General features: G+C 38.7%; 1 pseudogene; it reads left to right on the forward strand.

Moving 5' to 3' along the window:
- Nucleotides 1–2,135: 2,135 nt before the first annotated feature.
- LOC109396958 (exosome complex component CSL4-like) lies at nt 2,136–2,711 on the forward strand (annotated as a pseudogene).
- Nucleotides 2,712–5,738: the final 3,027 nt, after the last annotated feature.

Here is a 5,738-nt window from a genome sequence, read left to right on the forward strand (position 1 = left end):
GGTGGAAGGGAGGAAATATTTTACCTTCTCTCAATAAAAAAATACAGATTAAACTAACCGTAAAATATTTTGTCTATAAAATAAAGAGACTGATATAATACCCAGTGTTGACATAGTCAATCTAGATTTCCTAGGTACAGACCTTGGCTCCATTACTTCCACTTATTAGTTGCATGATGTTGAGCAAGTAACTTAACCTTTCTGTACCTCAGTATTCTACATCTGTGAAATGAAAGGCTGTCTGGGAATCAAATAAATTAACATATGTCAAGCATTTAGAACAGTGCCTTGTTCATAGTAAGCACTATATGAGTAATATTATTGTTATCATTATTAGAAGAAATAGGTACTTCATACTCCAATGGAAATTAAGTTACTTGGTAGGTACAACTTATCTGAAGGACAGTTTGCTAATAAACACCAAAAGCTTAATAAAACGTGCAATTTTACTGAGCAATTCTTCTTTTAGGACTTTATCCTGAGGAAGTAATTTCAGGTTTTTGAGGTCTTGAAATGATTGTTCTACTTAAATGTGTTGTCTTCCTGGAGTGTATCTATATAACTTAAGGGAAATTTCATGATTATCCCTAGCTCCTACTCATGCACAGAGGGGCAAATAATACCATGAGAACTAGAGATACGGTAGCATAGTATAGTGTCAAGAGCACAGACTTGAGCCAAAAAGATGCAATTTCAACTCCAGCTTCATCACTTATGGCTGTATGACCTTAGTGCAGTTCATTTCATTTCTTTGAACCTCAGTTTCTTCATCAGCAAAAATGGGACTAATACACATACACTTCAGGGCTGTGTTTACAGTCAGTATATACCTGAGAGAGACATTAATTGCTCTGATACTCCCTCTCCTCTGAAAATAAAACAAGTAAAATAAATTTACCCTTGGTAGGTTAAACTAGGAAATGAAGAAAAAAAAAGCAGTAAAGGATCAGAGCAGAGATGCAGTCTATCTGGCAGATATATATTCTGTTCTGGAGATGTATATTCAAATTATCCATCGTTTTGCTCTGACTCCATGCTCCCTATAATCTTCTAATAATTTTGATTTTTTCATTTGTTTACCTATAAAGAAAGAATGTACAAGTTAGGCTTTCCTGAATCTCAAACATTCTAGTGCTAGATAACCACCTTAACCTCTAGTATATAAATTATTAATAACTTGCAACTTGTGGGCTGGCTTTGGCCTACAAACACCTAAAATTTGACTAATTTCCCATACAGATCTAAATTTCAAGCTTCTCTTTCAAAATTGGACAATCTGGCTACGTTGGACTCATATCCCTGAAGGGCCACAATATGAATGGAGCTGAGTAGTGGCTGTCCCTTTTAGGCAAGGCATTCATTCTGATTCTACCAGGTCCACTTCTTTTCATTTTCTTATCTAGTTGGTTCAATAGGCATTGGAGTTTTTGGAAAAGACCAATAATACACTTGGGTCACTTTATTAAAAGGTGGGGTATTCACCTTAGGGGGAGTATAAATATGTCTGTATCGGCGCACTCCTTTGATGATGATGATGATGATGATGATGATGAAAGCAACAATACTTTTTTCCATTTATCTTTCCATGGCTTTTACCATCAGTTATATTACCTTGAGGGACTTCCAACTAAAAACTGGGATTTGAGAAGAATATGAAATGGAAGTGAAAGTCTGCCTCACTGTGCTGGATAGAATGAGATTTTATGTTGTAAACTATGGCATAAGTTGCATTTTATGAATGCCTTTCAAAAGAATTTGAAATAACTAAATTCCTTCTACATATATAAAATCAATAAAAGGAAAATGAAAATGAGAGATTGGAGAAAAAGACTCAGGTGTAATTAAAGATACGTAATATGGAGAACTGGACATGGAAAAGAAAAGTAAGAGAGTAGGTGTTTCATCAGAATGTAGAAATGAGTAGAACTGCTACTTTCAATTTCATTCATACCAATAAGGTAGAATTGATGACAAAGTGAAAGTGTTAGGAGAAATTGAACCTATCATTTCAGAGGTCATCAAGGCATAATCCCCTGAAGGATAGAATGTTGGCCATAGGGGATATTGTAGGCATTGAAAATGCTCTGGGACTGAAGTAGGCTTCCTTTTTCTCTGGGCTTGGGACAGGGGCAGTCATGGAGTCATCTGTGAGGTACTGCATCCTCAGCGAATAGCTGTGTAACTTGGAGGAGGGCAGCTCAGGCATCAGTAGCACCTACACCCAGCAGGACTACACCTTTTCCTTTCCTGCTGGCTGCATGAAGAAGACCAGAGAAAACCACATGCTTCCTGTTCTGTCTGCATTGAGAGAAAAAGAGTCCAATTACTGCCAGATGTGGGGGCTTTTGTAACGTGTAAGGTCTCTAGAATCAAGTAGCACTTTGCCAAAGAACACATCCTGTATGTAAGGTCCACACCACTTAAGAACTCTTTTCGAGGAACTATCCATAAGGAAGATGTCTGAAGTACTGAAAAAGACAAGGTTGAAATTTGTAAGAATTTCTGCCCAGGTGACATTGTTTTGGCCAAAGTGAACTCTCTAGGTGATGCACAGCCCAACTACATGCTAACCACTGCTGAAAATTAGGTACGGGTGATGGTGGTCCACAGTGAATCAGGTGTCCAGATGGTGTGAGATGCAGTGCCCTAAGACCCACACTAAAAAATTCCAGAAAGTAACCCAAGTACAGCCCGAACTCTTGCAGACCTAAGAAGCCATGTTTTACCCCAAGGAGGGAGATAAGCTGTTTTCAAGAGTACATGTATGAAAGTAACAGGAAGACACCATTGTCTTTATTCAAACACTTGGGATCAGCCAGCAACCACCTCTACAAAAGTCTGCCAGAAACTTACTCTGTAGGTGGAACATTTTTCTTGTGAACCTTTCAGTGGATTTCATTCTCTTGAGTGATAAATTTCTCCTTTAGAGGCTCCATAAACAAAATATATAATGTTGGAAATAGCCTATTCCTCCTGACAGTATTATAAATACCTAATTTTTGCTGTGGCAAAGAAAATGTTTTTATTAAAAGGGAAAAAAATGCTTTGGGACTGACACAATTATATAAACATTCAAATACTTAGGTAAAGCAGAGGTTACATTTCCAAGATAACTTTATGAAGCCTATTTAATTTGCAGCATGATTAAAACTTGAAGTTAGCAACATTATAGTCAAATGGGAATGTGTGACCATTGGAAACATTGTATGTAAAAACTAATTTCAACAGGCAAATCAGAATACCAACAGAAATACACTTGGCAGCAGTGGGAGGAAATAATTCCTCCACATGCATTTGCAAGTGGATAACCAAGACTATATCAGTACTTGGAAATCTCCAATAGCAACAGAGAAATAAAGGGAGTAGAGGGGCTGGCCGAGTGGCTCAGTTGGTTAAGAGCGTGAGCTCTGAGCAACAGCGTTGCTGGTTTGATTCCCATATGGGCCAGTGAGCTGCTCCTGAGCTGAGCTGCTGCTGAGCTGCCAACATGTGGCAGGATTGCTCAGCTGGTGAGATCATGTGCTCCTAACAACAAGGTTACCGGTTAGATTCCCGCATGAGATGGTGGGCTACGTCCACCCACAACTAAGATTGAACACGGTACCTAGAGATGAGCAGCTGCAAGCTGCTGATGGGCGGCCAGATGGTGACTGGACTTGGAGCTGAGCTAGCTACACCCTTCACAACTAAGACTGAAGGACAATGCCTTGGCTGTCCCAATTCCCCAATAATATCTTTAAAATAAATAAAAAATAAAACATAAATAAATAAAAATAAATAAATAAAGGGAGTTGAATTGTAGTTGAATTGTAAATCTCTTTCCAAGGTGACTGCTTTCATTGGCAAATCTGTATATTAGATAAGTAGGACAGCTGGTATTTACTTTTAATAGCCTGAAGCCCTCAGACTGGCATCTACAGATGGCATCTAGTGGTGAATTGTGATGTTGCAGTCCTAACCCATCAGACATTGAAAATACCCAAGTATAGCAAACTGTCATCTGTCACCATATACCAAAATTAATTCAAAATGATCAAAGACCTAAACATAAGACGTGAAACAATAAACTGCATAGAAGGAAGCATAAGTACTAAACTTATGGACTTTGGAAATTTTAAGAGTTTGACCTCGAAGGCAGGGGAAGTAAAAGCTAAAATAAATGAATGGGATTACATCAAACCAAAAAGCTTCTGCACAGCAAAAGAAACCATCGGCAAAACAAAGAGGCAACCAACCAAATGGGAGAAGATATTTGCAAAGCATGCCTCTGCTAATATCCAAAATATATAAGGAACTCATACAACTCAACAACAAAAAAACCAAACAATCCAATTAAAAAATGGGCAGAGGAACTGAATAGACATTTCTCCAAAGAGGGCATACAAATGACCAATAGACATACGAAAACATGCTCAGCATCAATAATCATCAGAGAAATGCAAATAAAAACCACAATGTGATATCACCTCACACCAGCTAAAATCGCTATCACCAACAAGACAGATACTAACAAGTGTTGGAGAGGCTGTGGAGAAAAAGGAACTCTCATACACTATCGGTGGGAATTTAAATTGGTACATCTGCTATGGAAAACAGTATCGAGGTTCTTCAAAAAAATTAAGAATATGGGCCTGCCAAGTGGCTCAGTTGGTTAAGAGTTAGCATAAGAGCGTGAGCTCTGAGCAACAAGGCCGCCAGTTCGATTCCCACATAGGCCAGTGACGCTGTGCCTGAGCTGAGCTGCTGCTGAGCTGCCAATAGGTGGCAGGATGGCTCAGCTAGTGAGAGCACGTGCTCCTAACAACAAGATTGCCAGTTTGATGGTGGGCTACGCCCACCAACAAATAAGACTGAACTTGGCATCTTGAGATGAGCTGCCATCCGAATGGCTCAGTGGATAGAGCGTGCGCTCTTAACAACAAGGCTGCTGGTTCAACTCCCACATGGGATGGTGGCTATGCCCACCTGCAACTAAGATTGAACACAGCATCTTAAGCTTAGAGGCCACGAGCTGCCAACAGGCAGCCAAATGGCAACTGGCGCCCTCCACAACTAAGATGGAAGAACAACAACTTGGCTTGTCCCCTTCCTCAATTCCCCAACACTGTTCCCCTTCCCAAATTCCCCAATTATAAAAAAATTAAGAATAGAATTACCATATGACCCAGTATATCCCTCTCCTGGGTAGCTACCAAAAAATATGAAAACAGTTATCTATAAAGACATATGTACTGCGATGTTCATTGCAGCATTATTTATGGTGGCCAAGACATGGAAACAAAGTGTCCTTCAATAGATGATTGGATAAAAAAGATGTGGTATACATACACAATGAAATACTATTCTGTCATAGGAGAAGATGAAATAGTGTCATTTGTGACAACATGGATAGATCTTGAGATTATTATGCTATGCACAATAAGTCAGAAGAAGTTGAGAACCATATGACTTCACTCATATGTGGGATATAAAACTGAAAGCAACAAAAGAACAAGACAAACAAACAAGCAAAAACTCATAGACAACAGAAAACAGTTTAGTTGTTACTAGAGGGTAAAGGGAAGGGATAGAAGAGAGTAAAGGAGGTCAAGTATATGGTGATAGAAGGAGATTTGACTTTGGATGGTGAACACACAATGCAATATGTAGATGATGTATTATAGAATTGTATACTTGAAACCTATATAATTTTACTACTATTGTCACCCTAACAAATTTAATAAAAATAGTAGTAGTAA

The sequence above is a fragment of the Hipposideros armiger genome, unplaced genomic scaffold, assembly GCF_001890085.2.
Source record: "Hipposideros armiger isolate ML-2016 unplaced genomic scaffold, ASM189008v1 scaffold_551, whole genome shotgun sequence".
NCBI lineage: Eukaryota > Metazoa > Chordata > Mammalia > Chiroptera > Hipposideridae > Hipposideros > Hipposideros armiger.